Source organism: Meleagris gallopavo, chromosome 15 (assembly GCF_905368555.1).
Source record: "Meleagris gallopavo chromosome 15, MGAL_WU_HG_1.1, whole genome shotgun sequence".
NCBI lineage: Eukaryota > Metazoa > Chordata > Aves > Galliformes > Phasianidae > Meleagris > Meleagris gallopavo.
In genome coordinates, this window is record NC_139418.1 from 4,988,787 (window position 1) to 5,000,922 (window position 12,136).

General features: G+C 37.8%; 1 protein-coding gene across 7 annotated transcripts in view; it reads right to left on the bottom strand.

The window, feature by feature from the left end:
• Positions 1-12,136, bottom strand: part of TENM2 (teneurin transmembrane protein 2) — a 1,471,143-nt gene that overhangs the window by 535,579 nt on the left and 923,428 nt on the right. For all 7 annotated transcript variants that reach the window (XM_085236695.1, XM_085236691.1, XM_085236690.1 and 4 more), the window contains one exon: positions 8,012-8,130. The gene's annotated coding sequence lies outside the window, so the exon portion shown is untranslated. The remainder of the gene's footprint in view (positions 1-8,011; positions 8,131-12,136) is intronic.

Sequence of the window (12,136 nt, forward strand, 5' to 3'; positions counted from 1 at the left end):
CATTAAGTTCACACATTTATAGGACTCCTTCCTGTTACTCTTGTTATTCTTTTCTAGCTCAGCTCCCTTCGAGCTGAAGCCTTCCTGATTTTGTCCATCTGAACAAATTCTTTTTCTTCCCCAATGCCATTACTAATCTGAGTAATAAAATAGCTCACACAATGGAGAGCTCAATTACACATTTTGCACTGATTTACAAGCACGTACACAGATCCATCCACGTGCACTTAGCTCTAAATATCAGTCACTCAAGATTAGCAGCAAAGGTCCATCCCTCTCAGTGCTGCAGAGCAAGGCTCCTGACACAGCAGTCCTCCTTCAGTCCTCTCTTAACTCTCTCTCCCTTACATGTGCCAATTGTGTATGATTTAGGAATGCAGCTTGGCTTTATGCAACGGAATTACGGATCAAGAAGCCCTTTGGAAACAAAATAACAGCTTTAAATTGATACCAATATCTCCAGAAAGAGATGAAGTAATTTGAGCAAGAGCATCACAAAGCTCGTATCTACAATAATTCTATGTTTCATATTCCAGATTGACATACGAAAATATGCATTTCTAGGTCCATGCATATTTAGTCCTCTGTCTTCACGGCAAACTCTCTGACAATCTCATTTGAAGCTGTAAATAAATAAAACACTAGGTGCAAAAAAAAAATCCACACATCAATACAGATAATTCCTAGAGATACTAGGAACAGTCATGCTCACTCTTGTCTTTGTTGCAAAAAAGGTCATGCAATAAATGCAGCCTAAAAGCAGATGGATTATAGCTCACCTAACCAGCACAAGTTAAATAGATAGCTATATTTCAATTAAAAAAAAAGCCAATTGTTGCATGTCTTATTATCATAATAAAACATCTTGGCAACAATTAATAGCTACCCAATTCACAGAAATTGCTTTCATTATATTTGAAGCAGCTACTTTCTTTGAATGTAATGACTAAGAGAAAAGAAACAGATGTTTCTGTTGCTAAGGAGATTGAATAAAAAAATGAGGTAAAGCAAATATTTAAAATATTTTTAAAAGGAACATTTGTTCCTTTTGGATTTAACTACTTGCTTTATTTCCAGCAGTGCAGTCAGCTATCACATAACAAAACATCACTGTGCTTCTTTTTTTGCATTGTGATTGTGTCACTGCAATATATTCTGCATATTCATTCTAGGATAACACAGCAGAACAAATGAAGATGCCTACACACATACACTCCTATATCATCCATGTCTTGAGTAGCTGCAGACGCTCATGGTCAGAAGTGGATATTTGCATAATAAACTAGACTTCTGCTAAAGTGAGGGAAACTTCAACTGCCCATGTCACAGGCCACATGACAGTTACCGTATAGCTGAAGATGCAATCTTACACCACACAAAAAACCCTCTCTAATATTACGTGAATTGTTTTAATGTATTCACATAGTTATCGTTGATGTCATGTTGAACAAGCACAGAGCTTGTTGCCAGAGGGTATAAAAAGCTGGGTCAGTATGAAGTAAAGCTGCTTGTACTGTACACGTTCAACTAAACGGAAAGCACGCTTAACTAAAAGGTTAAGCAATGATGGAGGAGGAAGCAACTGCTTTTGTAATTGCGTGTCAAAGAGCATTTTACTAATTTCCTAATCTTTAAAACTAATGAATAAATGAATACATTTTAAGCAAACAAAAACCTTTGTCTTGAATAGAAATTAATCTTGCATTTCAGAAGTTAATGTCACACGTCAAGAAAACAGAACTCTAAAACCCCATCATATATTGAAGACATCCTCTTTAGGATGCATAGAAAACTCACGTTTGAACCACAATTATAATCACAGCAGTGTTCTCACTAGGATTACCTCACTGCATCTGTGACAGCTATCAGTAAACCCGTACCGAGATTCTGTACCTTACCTCCAAAGTAAACTTCCAAGGAAGTAAAACAAGTTAAGTCACAAAAGGCATCATCTGCCAGCAAAACAGATGCTCCTAAAATATATACCTAAAAATATGAATCCTGTTCTATTTATTATACAAAAAAAAAATTCTGCTTGAGCTTGAGGGTTAGGCATATTTTGTGTTTGTTTTTTTTTTTAATAGTTGAACAAGACAGACAATGTTAGTCATGGTGTTTTCTACTTCAAGTCACTATAAATGTACTAACATTACGAGACATGTTTATGTAAATGACAGACCAGCATAAGGCACAGTGAAACAGAATAAGTAATTGCTTGAGGACAACCAACAAACAACAACCTTCCCTGCATGCAACTTAAAATTTAAAAGAATTGAGGAACAAAAATTATTTGTGCAATGAATCAACTTCCCTCATATACCTATTGGAACTGCAGCACAGCTACAGTGCAGCATAATCTTGTCATTCTCCAATGCCCTACTGACATGTTTTTCTACTGCATTATTAGCACTCTTGGAGGACTCCCTATTACTCAAAACTGATTTATTCTTGAAAGGTATCTTGCTCACTCTAATATCTCCTTTCCTGCAGTCAATAGCAGCCATCTCCAGGCTGACATCTGAGCCTGTTTTCAGGCTTATTGTAACTGATTCATGTCCTAGCTTCAGTGGCAAATATATATAGCTGTCAGATGGAGTACTGATGGTGGTAGCTCTTCCTGATACCAAAACGTCTGTAAGCACTGAATGCTTTGATTTCTCACTGTCACAGCAGTTTAGCTCTATATATTTTCTTTCTAGAAACCAGGTTTTTGGAGCTCCGTTCCAAGCAGATATAGCTTGCCTAGAAAAATTTAACCTGTAATTTGATTCCAGACGGAGTCAGAACTGGAGTGTGTTTTATGACAGACATTCAAAGCCTAATGAACCAGTTTAGACTTGCTACCTACTTCTATAAACACAAACAGCTCAAGGAAAAGCAAAGGCAAACTGTGCAAGAAAAATTCTCCTGAGGAGAAGAAAATCTTACCTAGGTGTATACATATCTAAATATATGTATATAACTATATATATATAGTTTGTGGGTGTATGTAACTATATATATATATATACACACACACACATATATATACAAACACATAAGAATACACAGATAATACATGTATATATTAAATACATAAAAATGAACTGTTCATGAAAGAAAAGATAGGTCTAGACTGGAATGACTAGAACAAAATGCAGCTTTATCCACTCATTCCTCACCTGTGTGCTCTGTTTCACCAAAACCACATTTATCAGGCACCTACACAGCCATGCCACATCAAACTCTAGTGAAAAAGTAACGACAGGTTTCCTTCCAGGAGAAGACACCAGCTGCAATTTTTTTCCTTTTCACAAGCTCTCTTAAGCAGCTCACTTCAAGAACACACGGAGGGTTACACCAAAGATTACAGAATTGCTTCTGAAATGGACAGTTTCCCGTAAGACTTAAAATCAGTTCCACAGAAACACACAATCTCTGTACTGAAAACACAGCCCTGGCAGAGAGCAGAAAACTGTAAACGAAGGGCAACACTCCAGCTAGCACTTCAAACCCTCTTTCCCACCAGATGCTTATAGGTAGTTGCACAGAGAAATTTCATTACAATCACCTGTGATGAGCTGTAACTTCTTTTTGGGCTCTCCAAGGACAGCCACTGAAAGTCATTTCAGCTTCTAGTTAAGCAGCAATCAGATTCATGTTTTCCTCAAGTTTGCATTCTAGGTTATTCTAAGTATCTACAGAGTTTCTCCACTCCAAGATTTCATATACAATCTTGTATTGCAATTGAAGCAAAAGATGAATTTTCTTTTGCACAATAGAGCATAAAGGAAAACCTGCCCTTAGTTAGCTAAATAAAGGTTAAAGCTCACAGGTTTTTTGTACAGTCTCTTTCATACAACAGCTCACATCCCAATGAAGTACATTAAAAAAAAAATCTACAAATTATAAACCTTCATGGAACAGAACGCAGATACTACTATTAAAATCTGCACTTAACTCCAAAGAGAATCCTTCTAAAATACTGAGTACTATCAGCAGCTACTTCACAATGCTCATCTCTGTATGTTACATAGTAATCAATCAAAATCTACCACGTCAAACACCTAGTTATCTTTCCTGGTACATTCTTATTTGACATTTACTGATAACTTTGAATTTTATACAGTTACTTTTTCTCCCCCATTACAATTCTTTCATTCTACATTCTCCTATCCACAGTCCACTAGAATCTTTTCAGATAAGGTAATCCTTCTGTTTATCTTTAAAAAATAAAATAAACAGAAAAGGCCCAACACATTCCAGACCTACTGCTTTGGTCAGTTTATTCTCATCTTCTATTTATTTGACAGACCTGAATTTATCCAAAATAAGATCCCATTTCTCATCAATTCATACACAACTTGAGAAATGGTAGTACTTCATTTATTTTCTCTGATTAAATACCACGCCTTACTAAATGCTGCTAACTAAAGTTCTCTCCTAAGATTTATGCAGTGCTAAGGCCAACGTGTGGGCTTATCTCTTAATAAGTTCAAAGCTCCACCTCAACCTAAGTACGCTAAACCCCACTAGCATCCTACTTAAACTTCAGAACAAGACAGAAATGAAAGAAAACACTACCTTTCTTTTTCCCTCAGAATATGTTTTGCTAAAAGAAATAATCGGTAATTTGACAGTGGCTTAAAACTTGAGTAACATCTTAACTCTGTTTCTGTAATCATGATTCATATTATGGTTCATTTTAATTAAGTATATAACCTTCATCTTCCACCATGCTGAGCTACTGCTGATAATTAAAGGAAATGTCCATTTTATTTATTTAAGTAAAAATTAAAACAAATCAACAGAACAACAAAGGAACAACACTCTGCCAGTGCACTGTTTCTTATTAGGAATGCAAACCTTAGTCTAGGGGTTGGGGGATCAGAAATGGGAGAATCATCACAGAATGGATTGAGTTGGCATGGACCTCAAGGATATCCAAGCTCCAACCCCCCTGCTGCAAATAGGGCCACCAACCTCCACATTTAATACTAGATCAGGCTGCTGTAACAACGCTGATTTGCTGATTAGTTTATAATTTAGAGTAGTTTTGATCTAGCTACTTTTTATGCTTACGAAGGATGGAATTTTCTCTTTGTTGCCCGAAGAGTTCCACAGGAAAAAGACTGGTTTTGTGGTTCCATTTCCAAGTGCAAGTATTTTATTTATCAAGTTGCAATCGTGATAGAGATTTTGTTTTCTTCCCTCTCCCAGGCAAGGAAACTATAGATAGAATGCATCAAGCTAATAAACTGAATGCCCTTGCAAGAAGAAATCCAGCAGTGTTTTGATCAAAAGTTAAATATTTTTTCTTTAAAATAGTTATTTCCTAAAGGCTTTGATCCACCACAATGGAATGACAGCAGTCTTCACCTAATAAACAAAAAAAAAACAACCAACAAAACCACAATGAAACATACAAAAAAAACCTCTACAAACTTAGCAAGCATGCTGATACATTTACATCAGGCCCCTGAATAACACCAGAAGATACTGGAGGACACAATTGAGAGAAATGAGTGCCAAGATTTGTGAACTGACAGCAAGTCTCCATCATTTATATAAGGAAGAATAAAAAAAAGCAAGAAGAGGCAGAGCTGGGAAGCTGGACAAACAACACAAAAGCAGGCAGTTGAGAAGTTACTCAAACAAAGAAGGGACAGCACTGGTTCACACCCCAAGGCAAAAGCAGAGCCTAAAAGAGGCTGAAAACCAGAGATCCCAGGAAGACCCAGCAAACTCCCAGATAAGGGGAACTGATTATACCATGTAAAGGTTGAGTATCTCCCAAACCACAGGGACACAGAAATAAAGCCCCAAACTTGCTGAAGTAATAATATATTGTGCAATCTATTTGTAGTAATTGCATTTTCTCCCATCCCATGGCCCTCAAATCGGTTCTCTAACACAGAGGAATTGGAAATCCTCTTAAGCAACTGTTTCACTGAAAGAATACACTGCCCCTCACAACCACTACTGCACTAAGACTACTTGACCTAGTACTGGTCTCAACTGAAACAAAAACTCCCAGAGACATAAGTTCCTTAAAAAAACGCAGCAAAAATAAGTAACTCAACCAGCCCTACTTACATAAAATTTCAGCACGGGATTTTGCAACTGCGAGTTTTGGAATTTTTACAGAAGACCTAATTTTGAGGAATTACTTCTGTAACCTTTTCCTCATAAACTGCAGTACAGATTGAGAGCTTGTGGACCAACATTCTTCAACACCAACTATACTGCTAAGAATTTTTTCTTGAATTATTTGAAGATGGGCTATGAAGACTCTTTAAAACAAATACATGAACTTTGACATTAAGTACACAAATACATTTATAATAGTAAACAAAAATACTGGGGGTATTACCTATTTAGATAATCTAGGTACCCATAAAGAACACTGTCAAGAAACTCAGACTTGTTAAAAAGGGAAAGTGGAGAAGTGCAAAACAGAAAAATCAAAACCTCTCTCTCACTGTACTTTCTTTCTGTATAATCAATGGATATACAGACGGTATAGTATATCAGGAGCTTGGCTGATGTAATTATTATATTGGAGTAGAAAAAGGACAACACTCACTCTATCCTGGGCTCACGAAATAGACGCCGGTGGAGCCGATCTCCAGAGAGATCCTTCCCCACTGGCAGTCAGCTCTTAAATGGGTCTAGGAGAGGTGCAGCCAGGCTCCACCCCTTCCTGCAGCACAGGTGAATTGCCTTCACCTGCGCTCCTGTGGCTAACTCACTGCTCGCCTCAGGTGACTAATCAGAGGTCCAGGCCGTGATTCAGCAGCCCCATACACTTTCTTATTTGTAATCACATAGTGAAGCACTTCTGTTTTTCTCATTTCCATTTTCACTTAGAACAACTTTTTTTTTTTTTTTTTTTTTTTTTTTTAAGAATTCAGAGATACAGCCTCTTAAAATAATTCACTTCATAAGTAGGTAGCACAGGCCCTGAGAGTGTAAAAATTGAAATAGAAACACAGAAAATAACCTTTTATATGAAAAAATATGATAATCAACTGACTTACTGCAAATAAAGTAAAATACTGTGTTAACTTGTTCAGTGTGGTGAAAGAATTGGCTTGGAATTTTGAGCTTGACATATCTAAAAAATATTTTCTGTGCTTTGAAAAAGCTGCGATAGAATTAAAAATGTTGTTATTAAACTCCAACTAAAAGGTTTATTTTATGTGAATGTCAACTTACAAGCAGCTTTCTTAATAATACTGCCACTGAATTAAACAGATTAAGAATTATTAGGTATATTACAAAAAATTAGAAGAGAGAATAAAGACTCAAACATCATTTATTTACTTGAAAGGCAGCTTTACCTTTTCTACGGGAATCGATAAACTGAAGGTATTTCTTTCTCTCTGGAGGCTACCCTAAGCAAAATAGCTTTCTTTCTCCACAGGACACACTGGGATAGTTTGTTACTGTATGTAATTACATGAATTCCCACAGCATATGTACAACATAATTAAATTACAGGGTGTGTAGTGAGCGTTGTGTCCAACAGTTGCAGACACCACAAATGAAGAATTTGAAAGGCCCTTCTCTTTCTTTATATTTTCCTTTCACAACATTTTTATTAGGACTTACAACCTTATGATATGCAGTTATTCATAAAAATAAAATTATTGTTGTGTTTAGAATCTGAGTAAAATGCCCACTCAAATAAAGAAAAATTACACTGATACTGAGAGCAATGAATTCCCAGTATCCTCATTTCATCTTGAATTTGTCAGGATGGACAAGTCCAGCAAATGAAAACCTAAGTAGGTAGGAAAAAGATGCATTTCTCTTTCTGAAGCATTCTGAACCAATTCAGCTGGGCTGGAAAAGACCGAAGTAGATTCTTTAAAGGAAAGTGCTGGGACAAATTGCTTCCTCTACAAAAACACTTTCCTGCAGAGATCTAGAAAGGTATTTTTCAAGCATAGATGGAAGCACTTCAGTCAATAATACGAACACATCTCAGCACAAAACAACATACAAAATTGAAGTTATGACTACTCACTGAAAGGAGAGATCGGCAGTGCTCTCTGTTCTGCTGTTTTGCAATCGTACTGGGTGATGTCTACAGCTCACCAGGTGAGAGACTTCTTAATCCACTTGACAATGAAAAGCACAAAGGATCTGTCAGGAAAAACAGAAAAAGAAACGTTATAATTTCCAGAAAAATGAATTGTTTAACACTAGACATGAGCAAAGCCTTTAAAAGTATTTTGGTACTCTTACAGCTTTTAAATGCCAAAAAGAGTATCACTACCTAGCCACGTTGGGATGTGAAAATTCAACTTCTAGAAGCATCTTCTCCTTATGACCCTCCATCTTCCCTGCCTCAAACCTAGGCAGACACCCACCCAAATAGTTTCCTTAGCCATTTAACTTACACATTGCTAAATCTAACAGATGTGAACTGACCATGTCCTCTCTACTCAATTCCCAAAGGAAGAAAAAGCACACTAATCCTGCTGGTAACTCCCCAAACTTAGATCAATACATTTTTTTCTCCAGATGTCCTGACTGTGAAAAGTTTAATTTACAGTAATCTTAGATGTCACAATTCCACAGCCCAATTTATGCTTCCCTTTTTCAGACTGCAGTCTCTTATCCTGCCTGTTGGCTCCCACATTTTTTTCCGAAAATACAATACCCTCAGTGCTGTTCAAAAGAAGAAATTACCCAGAACATCCAGAGCTTCAGCAATGTGTCTGTGAAACTATTTAGTTAGAGTCACAGCTACCAGTAAGATTACATGGAAAACCAGGTTCTATCCTTCATTTCAAATCAAAGCAACAAGATTCAAATAACAACTACTTCAATGAAGAAATAACTGGTCATACAGAGTAGTAAATTCAAACAGCTGACACCTATCCACTGAAAAAAATAAAATCCCCGCTGGCTGGAGGTGGAAACAGAGAAACAAACCATCAACGCTACAGCCAAACATTTCGCAAATACATACAAAACACATGAAGACAAGCTAATCTTTCCAACTGATATGTGTGAAATTTTCTTTTAACACTGGGAGTATTTAACACTGCTAGCTTATCTACCGCTTTCACTGAATTAATGGTACTTGGTTTTGGTTAAAAAAGAAGCTTGATTACCAGCACTACTTAACTGCTGAGGTCTATCTCTCTGGAAATGAATAGGCATAATTGTATTTCAGGCCAACAACTTTCCATAAACCATCAATTATTTAAATCAGACAAAGAATTCGATACGCATAGTACATTAGTAACACGGAAAATCTTTAAGACCAGAATCACGGCACAGGATCATCTAAGATATGAATCAATGTGAAACAAACAGTGCTTTTAATTTGCAAATGCAAAAGCTGAAATATAGATAACCTTACTAATTAGGGATTCGAAGGCAGTCTCTACATCCATAATCTCCTTATTTTCACGAGTATGCTTACTTGTCTTAGTGCAGTCCCAGCTACCCGTGCCTCAATGCAAATTATACTGTTATTACAAACTTACTGCTTTGGTAATTCTGTGCTATTTTGAGTATTTACTTATAATTGCTAATTCATTTATACTTTCCTTGTTCGAGTGTCACTATTTCAGTGACTGAAGACTTCAGAAAGGAAACATTCTTAAGAAAACACCAGATTATACTGAGATGCAAACACTGATAATTCACACACACAAAAAAAAAAAGGAACTTAGAAATACTAAAACCTCCTTTCATCAAATTTACAAAAAAACTGCCAACCAGATGTGTGGTATCATCTTCCAACCCTCACAAAAGATGACATTATACAGGTTTTCAAACCTTGTTACGAAGAGGTGCTGACCATCAGCAAGGCACGTGGCTGCAGGAAGCCCCAGCTGGGCCACAGGGCAGCACTACACCACATAAAACCTCTCACACAGCAAGGGACTGGATAGGACAAAGTTTCCGTTTTTTTTTTTCTTCTATTATTGCTTGTCATCAAGAATGGCTCAAAATGCCATCTGACAAGCTGAAATGCTTCTCTAAATCCTAACTAATAATATTTTATCCTCAATGCCCCTTTCAGGAAGAGGACATGTGAGAAACATTTGCGTACATCTACAGGTGCAAACAAACACAACACAGCAAAACAAATAACATAGGTAGAAAGGATGGAACTGTTAATTTCAGACTTCTCCTACCGTAACTAAGGCTAAATCTTGTGTGTGTGTGTGTATGTGCGTGCGGGGGGGGAAGAGGAGGGAGGTATCATACATTTCAGTATTTTGTTTTTAATACTGGTGTATGAAGTTTAAGAAAGAATACTTTTACTCTGTAATTGTACTGGGGGCCTGTATGCAAGTGCTGGTAGCATGAGCTACAGGGCCCCTGCGAGAAGAGGCCAGGGCTGCACACACAGAGCACAAGCAGCTCCAGAATGTTCCAGTCAGCTCTATACACTGTGGCATGCAGAAAAAATATTTACCGTACTTCATCCACTTCTCTGTCGTGTATACATTCCAGCCAATATCAATAGTGCTAGTTCCCACAATAACAGTCCACAGCATAAAAGCAGACAGAGGGTTAACTAAAGAGTTTTTTAATTACTCTGAGTGTAATTGCCATAGGCTGCAAGACCTGATGATCCTTACAGAATAACCCAGCAGTGCTACTGAGATTGCACAAGTAGCTATTGGACAAACCAGTATGATTTAAAGCATAAATAGAAAGGTGCTATAAAGGAAGGGAAGAAGATTGCTCACCTGCTCCCCTGAATCAGAAGATTCTATGTTCACAAGGAAGGCTTCACCAAGGAAAGATCTCCAGGCAGAGATCCTTTCCCCATGGCAAAAAGCCCTTAAATGAGGTCCAAGAGAGGTGCAGCCAGGCTGCTGCCCCTCTGGTCACACAGCTGAATTGCTCACCTGTGCTCCAGGGCTGACCGGGTCCTTTCCCCAGGTGCTCAATCTGTGGTTCAGGCCAGGACTCAGCTGTTCCCATACAGCACCTATCAGCAATCAGAGTATTTGGCACACTTCATGCTGTCACTCTTCTTGCCCTTGTTTACGATTTAATTAATTGAGCTGTATTTCTAAGATGCAGGTTTTAGATTAAGCATGCAATGACAATAGAATGGAAAGACCGTGGCTACAAGAACAAAAAAGGCAACTGCAAATTCTACACAAGGTGTATTCAGTTGTTACAGACTTCATTTTGTAGCACGGTCAGTCAATAGACTACTAAGGACAGGTTCTCACCCGCGGACCATCACCAAGCACTTCCCTGCTCCTCCAGACATGGCAGGCTCACTCCAGCTGCTCCCTGCCTCCCACTGCTGCCTCCATCTGCACAGCACCTGGGCACCAACTGTTCCATAACAGGATGGCACGTGGCACAGAAGGACTGAAGACACTGACTGCTAACACCGCGTGCTCAATTTTCATAGCATTTAGTATTATGCAGCACTTTGTATGCTACGGAACAGCTCTAGGTGCCTTCAACCGTAGCTGAGAATCACAAATGTTTTTATAAATTAAAATACTCAGTAACTAAGGAACAAGTGAGTGTTTACTGTGTACATCACAGCCATATTTCCTCAGACAGTGCTGCGGGGAGTGCATAGGGCAGGAATGCCATGACCAGCCTTTGATGATCAACCCCTTGGACTGCAGAGCAAGGCCACTTGCATATAAGATCACCCCTTCCTGAATCCTTTACTTCACTCACTTTACCCCAGCAGCAGAAGAAAACAAATAAACAAACAACAAAAACCCATGATCTTACAACAACTTCGCAAGTTTACTTCATTCCTAGAAAACATCTGCTCAAAACACTGAATAAAACAAGTGTCGTGAGGAAGAAGATTGCATCATTAACCAATTTCACCCAAAGGCCATGGCAAATTCAAGTTACAGACTTTGCCCATGTTTTGAACCCCTTTTCATCCAGCTTTTTGTTCTTTTTTGAGAAACTTCCACGATTACTTCTAAGTTTCAGCAAAGACAGATTGAGGCCTGCAGAGTCTACTGATAAGTAAAAATGTAGGCAATATCTACAAAATGTAATCTACAACTTGGTGTTGATTTACTTCCCATGTACACACCAAACTTTATATTCTGTAGACAGTGTCACCATCCTTAAGAAATGTATATCACCTCACGCTTTATTAATTACCAAATATTCAAACAAATGAAAT